The following is a 9,655-nucleotide window of genomic DNA, read 5'->3' as shown; positions in this document are numbered from 1 at the left end:
GGAAATGGTTGAAGTATGTGCATTTTCTTTCTATATGGAAATCCAGTTGAACTAAGATCCTTTGTTGAAAAGACTTTTGTGTTGGAAAATACTATACTTCTCTCCATTGAATTACTTTAGCATCTTTGTCAAAAATCAATTTGCCATATTTGTATGGGTTATTTTTAGACTCTATTCTCCATTTTGAAGCTTTATTGTTATGTACGTACACATATAGAATTACTATGTCTTCTGGATGAATTCACTCCTTTATCATTTTATAATTGTCTCTGTTACCAGCCATAATGCTCTTCGTTTTAAAGTCTACTTTGTCTCATATTAGTATAACCACTTTACTTCTTTAAGATTAATGTACGCATCTTGGATCTTTTTTCCATCCTTTTATTTTAACCTATCTATATCTTTATATTTAAAGTGGCTTTTTTGTAGTGAGCATATAATTGAGTTTTGCTTTTTTAATCTAATCTGACAATCTCTTCTGCCTTTTAATTGGGATATTTTGTCCAATTATATTTAATATAATTATAGATTAATTCTATAATTTTGTTGTTTTATTTGATATTTAATTCTTTTATTCATTATGACTACTTATAGATTGAGTATTTTAATGGTTCCATTTTATCTCCATTATTGCCCTAAACATCATCTTAAAATGTGTTAACGTGAATATAATTGTATAAGGCTTCATGAGTACAGAGACTTATTGTATCTCACTTTTCTTCTTCTGCACTATTATTTCCATACATTTATTTTGGTGTGCATTAAGTTATTATAATCTAGTTAAATATATTTTGGATAGGAAAAATTTCCATTTTTGTATTAAGTGCAGGGACCATGCTAATCTTCTCTGTATCGTTTCAATTTTACATCGGTAGGGCATTTGCCTTGCATGCGGCAGGCTCCACCGACCCACAGGTTCGATTCCTCCACCCCTCTCGGAGAGCCCGGCAAGCTACCGAGAATATCTCGCCCGCCCTGCAAAGCCTGACAAGTTCCCCGTGATGTATTCGATATGCCAAACACAGTAACAACAAGTCTCACAATGGTGACATTACTGGGCCTCCTCGAGCAAATGGATAAACAATGGGAGGACAATATTAAGCAATGTTTATAATTCACAGAGTTGTCAATTTCTTTATAGAGATCAAAGTTTTTCTACAAACTTGTTTGAGGGACTTTTTTTTTTATAGCTTCCTCTGCCTGAGGAACTTTAGTACTTTTTATAGCTCTAGTTGGTAAGCAGTGAATTATCTTGACCTTTAAAAAATTAATTTCTATGAAACCTTAATTTCAACTTCAGTTTTCAAGGTTATTTCAGCTAGATATAGAATTGTGAGTCAATAGTGTCTTTTCCCAGTACTTTAAAGAAACTACTTCGCTAAACTCTGGTTTTCACAAACTCCCTTCTAGAGAAGACTTCTCTTTCTTCCCAGGAAATGAATCCTTTTCTCCTGCTGCTTTCAAGATTTTCTCTTTTTTATTGGCTTTCTGCAGTTTCACAGTGATGAAACGGAGGGAAATATTGCTCTTGATTTTAGAATTTATCCTGCTTTAGTTTCTCTGAGATTCTTGAAACTTTGGTTTGATGTTTACTACTATTTTTTAAAATGTTACTATACCTTCTGTAAATATTTTTCTGTCCTTCTTTCTTCTTCTTCTTCTTGGAGTTAATTCATATACAGTCATACATCATATGGGAATACTTTCTGAAAAATGTGCTCCTAGACAATTGCATCATTGTGCAAACATCATAAAATGGAATGATACAAATCTAGAGGGTTATCCTACTTCACTTGAGGGTCATGGTATAGTTTATATGTGATCTACCTTGGATCATAACGTGTTCATATGTATGCATATAATTAATGTATGTACATGCTAGTACATACTGTATATGTGACATCTTTAGACATTTGACAATGTCAAAATGTCCTAGTTCTTACGATATAATGGCCAAATAAAATTCTGTATATTTAAAGTGCATCATGTGATGATAGCTGTATGCTTCAAAATATTTATTGAAATCAAATTAACAGATACATCATTTTATATGGTTATTTTATACTTGTGGATATGGTGAGGATAATTATGATCTACTCTTATGAAAGTTCAAGTATAGAATATAATATAATTATGAACAATAGTAAATCTATATTTTGATGTTATTGTATTTTGATGTTAATGTACATTACAACATTATTATAGTTTATATCATAGTATTATTAATTGCTGCACATTGGATCATCAGAATTTATTATCTTGTAACCAAAAGTCTTTCACCTCCATGCCTCCTAATTGCCCACTACAGTCCCAGATAGCTGGACATATCCCAGATACTGTACGTTCCAGAGAAATGCAATCTGAAATCACATAAGATGCCACTGCATGCCAACTAGAGGTCTAACATTGCGTAGTCTGCTCCACCAAAGTGCAGTGTTGACACAATCCTCAAGCAGTTCAATTAACAACACAAAATCGGAGGGGAAAAGCTTATTCTGTTATAGCTGCGAAATTTCTCTTCTGGGTATTTATCCAAGAGAAAAGGAAAATACATGTCCATGAAAAGACTTTTCCATACGTGTTCATAACAGATTATTCATCGTAATCCAAAACTGCAAAGAATACAAATGAATGGGGTTGGAGGAGTCCAGTTCATTTACCTTCTCTTCTAAGAGAACTTACCTCTTTCCTGGAGTTTGCTCAGGGAGATTACCACAAATTCTGAAAGCTGTGTTTTTAAATTGTGATTCTGGGACGGTCTCGCCTATTTGTTTTTCCCCAAAGAATCTTTTCCTAGGGTGGAAGACTGACTCTAAATAGCATCCTGCAGCCCAGCTTGCCAGCCTTGTCCGTTAAGTTCCCTCCGAGTGTCTTTTTGGCCCCTGGGGTGAAATGTCTCATCTAAAGTTCTTTTGGTTGCTCTTTTCCTCCCTCTTATTTTTCTTTCTAGGCCTTTCTTTTTTCATGACTTTTTTTTCCTTCTGAAGGAAGAAGGATTAGGAAGGAGAAAGTTACCATCAATTAATAGGGAGACATTTTCACCAGGTGTTTCTCAATTATCACTTTGGCAGTCAGGCCCTTCTGTGTAAATTGTATTTTAACACACACACACACACACACACACACAAAACATTCCCATGCAGAAATTCTCCTTGGGATTGTAACCAACTCGGTGTCTTATTTCCTCTGGAAAAGGATCATCCTTGGGGAATCGCTCTGCTTAGAACTATTGGTTGCTGCTTCCTGCAACCTCATGATTTAAATGTGCTAAAGTGCGTGATTATCATTAGGTCTTAAACACTCTGGATTTGCTCCTTCATTCCACACAAGTTTTAGAAATAAACCCTCGACCAGTCTCCAGAAGAGATTGATGTTTATTCTGTGTCAGAGGCCTGGTCCCCAGACGTCCCCATAAATTTGTCTGCTGGAAGACCATAAACATAATTCTGAGCATGGAAGTTATTTAGATTTGAATTAATTGCTTTTTCAGTTGTTTTCAAATATGCAAATTGAAATAGCCAAAGAAACATGCCCATAAAGAGAGCAGTCCATTCTCTAGGACAAAGCCTGGTATGTCCTTTGCCAAGGTGACCTCTTCTCCAATATGAGGGATGTGTGTGCATGCATGTGTGTGTGTCTGTGTATGTGTGTGTGTGTGGGTGTGTGTGTGTATATATGTTTCTCCATGGTTTGACATTTTTCTGGTCACTAGGTCAAGTGTTTTATGTTGTTCAGAGCCATTTTGACTTCGACAAGTTACCACAAAATGAAATAGCCTTATTAAGTCAACTGTGGAGAGTAAAACTGTCGTGGCCAGCCCTGGAGCTGGCAGCAAAATGATTTCATAGTTGAGGCTGGATACAAACACAGGAGACTGTCTTGTTGCTGTTAAATTCGCAACCACATGGACTGCACCATGCTATTCTCATCCGACTTCCTCCAGCGTGTAGAAAGGGGAATGCTTGAAGCAGGATGACAGCAACAAGGTTGCAGTGGTACACCCCAAGGTACCACTTGGAAGCAAGCCTGGTGGTTCATCTAGAGACACGACTTTTTGCCAACATCCCTAAAAAGAATTTCCTGGGAACCTGAGCAGAGATGTCAAGCTTGTACCAATTCCTGCATAACAAGACCTAAATAGCAAGATGCTTTCTCTCAGCTCTGCCATCTGGGACTAACCGTGCTCTGCCCTCTAGCCATTTACTCAAAACCTAAAGCTAGGGGCAGAGATAGGCCAAAAAGTCAACAGGGTAGCACTACTTGAAGCTCAGCCTCTGGTCATCTCTGCTCACAGTCTCACTGCCCATGTTTAGCCTAGAGTAAGGACGTTCCTGCCTCCCCGACCCCTTGGCATGGGTTGGTCATCAAAACTTGACTGGGCGATACAGGTAGTCTGTCTTTGGGAGGACTCAAAGCTAAGGCTTAAAGTAGGAAATATAGAGTTCAGAGATGCATGGAAGCAATAAGAAAAGTGTTTCTGTGTCTTAGGTTGGTTTTTAGAAAGCAGAGACTGGGAGTATGTGCTGAGGTGCTGAGATGGCTGTCACAGGAGAAACCAATCAGGGAGAGAAGGAGGTATATCAAGGCAGAGAGATACCACAGGGACAACCAAGGTCTGGTTTTAGCATAAGCTGCGCCCAATTGGACCCCCTGGGAAGCTCTGAGAGGACATATGTTACCCAGGATCATTCTGTTCTGTGTGAGGGATGTATTCCCATCTCAGTCACTCCTCTTCCTGCCTTGTCTGCCAGGAAAGGACTACGTAAGCTCTCAGAACCTCTGGGAAGCCTCTGAGGGCAGTTCTCCAGAGAAAGGTGCCCTGGAAGCCCAGAGTGCCCGCTGTGAGAGCAGGAAGCTGTGGGCTCCCAGACATATTGATTCTCTAGGCAAAGCTGAGGGATGCTGGAAACACAACTCAGTGAAGTATGTGGTTCAAAGTCTCCTTGAAATTCTGAATTCACATCCCTGGACAACACACAGACATGGTGAGTGGGGTCCTGTGGAAACTGGAGAGCCAGCTCTTGCCAACCCAGGTCAGGTCAACCCAGTGCCTTTAAACTATAGGTCACCTTGTCTGGTGCAGAAGAACATGGGTGCCCGAGTCATACCCTTCGACCAGTCACATAAGTTCCTAGGACAGCAGTGCCTGTAGCAATGATTCATGGTCCCCGGGTGGAAGGTGGTGTTGGCATCAACTCTTCCTTTTGAATTTGATGGGAGTGTAGGAGTGAAAGAAGGAAGAAACAGAATCAGACCCTGAGCCAGGTTCCCAGGAGCAGGAGGTTTCATTAGGAGGGAGACGGACCTGCCAGGAGACATCACAGGTGTCTTGCCACTTGCAGAATCTTTGCAGGCACACTAGGAAAAGGCCAGCATGCAGTCCTCATCTTGGTGCTTGTCTGCTAAGTCTGAAAACGCTGAAGGATAGTGAGTGTGGGGACCAGAGCAGTGTCTGGCTGTGTGTGTGTGTGTGTGTGTGTGTGTGTGTGTGTATGCATCTATGCACACTTAAGAATAAAACCGAAGGCATGAGAGAACATGAGCTTCAGGAGATTTCACTAGCCTCAAGGTTGTAAGTTTTTGTTGCTTTCCTGATCACGGCCCTGGCCAAACTTCCTGTGCACTTGGAGGCATGCTGCTATTGTGTTCCTCTACATAGTGAGGGGCCCCAGATTATCAGGGCTTCTCTTTCACCTAGCCTCTAAAAGTGGGATGGAAAACAGAGTTGCAGAAACTCGAAGGTGACAAATGGGCACACGATGACAACTGAAAACTCAATTATTAGAGAAAAGAAGGGGACCCCTCTAGGAACCTGGGGTTCCTCTGCAGAGGAGGACTCCCCTGGAGGTGAGTGGACAGTGTGTGCATGAGGTGATCCCAGAACAGATGATCAGAGTCTCAGCACTCCACACCCTTCCAGATCAGGGATAAGGGGCAAAGGCAGGAGCAGTGAATGGAAAAGAACGAGGACAAGGCTGAGCAGGTGGATTTGGCTCTGAGCTCCTGCTAAGCAGATGCTGAGATCTGATACAACCAGGGCAAAGAAACAGCACACACTCTGAGCATTCTCCCTGAGCACAAATCCACTGTGCCAAGAGAAACTGTGACAGCACCCCCCATCCCCCTCAAAAAACCCCAAACAAACAAAAACAACTATTGCTTCCTTTAGAAAGAGACTTTATGCTAATGTGCACTCCCAGGTATGATCTCATTTGGGAGCTCCTCAAAACTCCAGATTCCCACTTTGGCCTGAGCCCACTACAAGTTTCTACCTGAGTGATGCACAGAGATTATTTCCAGGACTAATTTTTCTCCATCAGTTGGAGGAACTTAGTAAGATTCCTGGCACATGCACCTCAGGGCATTTCATGTGGGAGAGGACAAGACACTCAACAGAAATGGGGTCCCTCCCTATTTGCTCCCTGTGGCTCCTTGGGGTTCACAGTGGCCCAGATGAAATGATAATGAAGGACTATGGAATGTTGGCTTCATTTAACTATTAGAGGACAAAGCCAGAGATCAAGAACTTTGGAAAATCTACCCAAAATCAAAAAGCTAAATTTCAAGGTAGAAATTCAATGCTGTTCGAACCCAACATTTTGCTGCCTACAAGAAACTCATCTCAACACTCAGAGCAAACACAGACTCAAAGTCATTCATTCATTCATTCATCATCCTGTTATTCGTCGATTGCCTCGAGCAGGCCCCAGTAACGTCTCATTCATCCTAGCCCTGAGATTATATTCAAGGCTTTTTAGGAGAATGAGACCCATCATTGTTACTGGTATTTGGCATATTTGGTGTGCCATGGGGAGTTTGCCAGACTCTGCCCTGTGGGCAGGCTATATTCGATAGCCTGCCACTTTGTCCAAAGTAGGAATGAGATAATAAGATATCATAAAAAAGATGTCCTGATAAGATGTTGCGCGGCCGCGGCCACGCGGTTCCGGGAGCTGGATTTTATAGTCTCTGAGTCTTGGCCGTTGATGGGATTACATGGCGCCAGGGGGCCAGGTGGTGGGTGTGACCCCCGCCTACTGGAATTTGGAGGATCTGGGTGGAGGATGCTCGACTCCAATTCGAGTAGGCTTGGAGATCTCGGCCCCGGAACCCACGTGGCTTTGTCCTTCTGCCAGTACCTTCATGTGTGCAGAGAGTGGTCTCAGCATGGTGGTGGCTGGTCCTGGAGGTCTTCGTTTCGGCTGCCGGAGCCCTGGTCGGGGCGGGGAGGAAAGCTCAACCCACTCCCCTCCAAGGGACCCCAGCGAGGAACAGCCAGGCGCAGGGGCAGGAGACTGACTGCACTGGTCTCGTCCAGGAGCTGGATTTTATAGTCTCTGAGTCTTGGCCGTTGATGGGATTACACGGCGCCAGGGGGCCAGGTGGTGGGTGTGACCCCCGCCTACTGGAATTTGGAGGATCTGGGTGGAGGATGCTCAACTCCAATTCGAGTAGGCTTGGAGATCTCGGCCCCGGAACCCGCGTGGCTTTGTCCCTCTGCCAGTACCTTCATGTGTGCGGAGAGTGGTCTCAGCATGGTGGTGACTGGTCCTGGAGGTCTTTGGCTGCCGGAGCCCTGGTCGGGGCAGGGAGGAAAGCTCAACCCACTCCCCTCCAAGGGAACTCAAAGTCAAAGGATGGAAAACAATCCTGCAAGCAAACAGCTCCTGTAAAAAAGCTGGGGTGGCCATACTAGTATCTGACAACATTAATTTCACACTGAAAAAGGCTAGAAGGGACAGTGAAGGCCATTTTCTATTCATCAAGGGATACGTACAACAGGAAGAGATCACACTCTTAAATGTATACGCACCTAATGAGGGAACAGCCAAGTATTTAAAACAACTGCTAACAGACTTTAAGGAGGACATTGCAAGCAGCACAATAGTACTTGGAGACTTCAACATTGCCCTATCACCTCTGGACAGATCAACAAGAACAAAACCCAGCAAGGAATCATTGGCTTTGAAAGAAGAAATAGAAGAGAGAGGGCTTATAGACTTATACAGGGCTTTACACCCCAAAAAGAAAGAATACACATTCTTCTCCAGTGCACACGGAACATTTTCCAAAATAGACCATGTGCTAGGACACAAAACATACCTCAACAAAATAAGGAAGATAGAAATAGTATCAGCCATCTTTTCAGATCATGATGCACTGAGGATAGAAGTGAATCACACACAGACACGGAGAACCAAATCAAACACCTGGAAATTAAACAACTCGATGCTGAACAATGAATGGGTCAGGAACGAAGTCAAGGACGAAATCAAAAGATACCTGGAAACAAATGAGAATGAAGACACGAGCTACCAGAACCTATGGGATGCAGCGAAAGCTGTATTAAGGGGAAAATTTATAGTTCTGCAAGCATAACTTAGGTCTGTAGAAATGGTGCACATAAACAACTTGACCTCACAGCTCAAGTCCTTAGAAAAGGATCAACAGAAAGAACCTAAATCAGGCAGAAGGAAAGAGATCATAAAACTTAGAGCAGAAATCAATGACATGGAAACCAAAGAAACAATCCGAAAGATCAATGAAACCAAGAGCTGGTTCTTCAAGAGAATAAACAAGATAGATAAACCACTCGCAACACTCACAAAGAAACAGAGAGAGAGAACCCTAATAAACCGAATCAGAAATGAGAAGGGGGATATCACAACAGAAACCAAAGAAATCCAAAAGATCATCAGAGACAACTTTGAAAGTCTGTATGCCACGAAACAAGAGAACCTAGAAGAAATGGACAAATTCCTGGACTCCTATCAGCTCCCAAAGCTGAATCAAGAAGACCTGCAGTATCTGAATAGACCTATTAACATCAACAAAATAGAAACTGCAATCAAAAGCCTTCCCAAAAACAAAAGCCCGGGCCCAGATGGATTCACTAGCGAATTTTTCCAAACATTTAAAGAGGACCTGCTGCCAGTCCTTCTCAAGTTCTTTCAGGAAATTGAAAAAACGGAAACTCTCCCAAACAGTTTCTATGAAGCCCATATCTCTCTAATACCAAAAGGAAACAAAGATATCACGAGAAAAGAAAACTACAAGCCGATATCCCTGATGAACACGGATGCGAAGATTCTCAACAAAATACTAGCAAATAGAATTCAACAACTCATCAAAAAGATCATACACCATGACCAAGTAGGATTCATCCCGGGGATGCAAGGCTGGTTTAACACTAGGAAATCAATCAACATAATCCACCACATCAACAAAAGAAAAGATAAAAATCATATGATCATATCAATAGATGCAGAGAAACCATTTGACAAGATCCAGCACCCATTTATGATGAAAACCCTAGCCAAAATGGGGATAGAGGGGACTTTTCTCAATATAGTTAAAGCCATCTACCACAAGCCTACAGCAAGCATCGTCCTCAATGGCGAAAAACTGAGAGCCTTCCCTCTAAGATCAGGGACGAGACAAGGATGCCCACTCTCTCCACTGCTGTTCAATATAGTATTGGAAGTACTTGCAATAGCGATTAGGCAAGAAAAGGATATTAGGGGCATCCAGGTAGGAAAGGAAGAAATCAAGCTCTCACTATTCGCAGATGATATGATACTATACTTAGAAAACCCTAAAACCTCTATCAAGAAACTTCTAAACAATAGGCTTGTATAGTAAAGTGGCAGGTTAT

General features: G+C 42.1%; 1 pseudogene; it reads right to left on the bottom strand.

Moving 5' to 3' along the window:
- Positions 1-800: 800 nt before the first annotated feature.
- On the bottom strand, positions 801-888 carry LOC130044546 (uncharacterized; annotated as a pseudogene).
- Positions 889-9,655: the final 8,767 nt, after the last annotated feature.

This window comes from Sorex fumeus, unplaced genomic scaffold (genome assembly GCF_029834395.1).
Source record: "Sorex fumeus unplaced genomic scaffold, SorFum_2.1 ptg000122l, whole genome shotgun sequence".
NCBI classification, from domain to species: domain Eukaryota; kingdom Metazoa; phylum Chordata; class Mammalia; order Eulipotyphla; family Soricidae; genus Sorex; species Sorex fumeus.
Note: the sequence above shows the minus strand (reverse complement) of the source record. Positions and strands in the feature narration are given on the sequence as shown.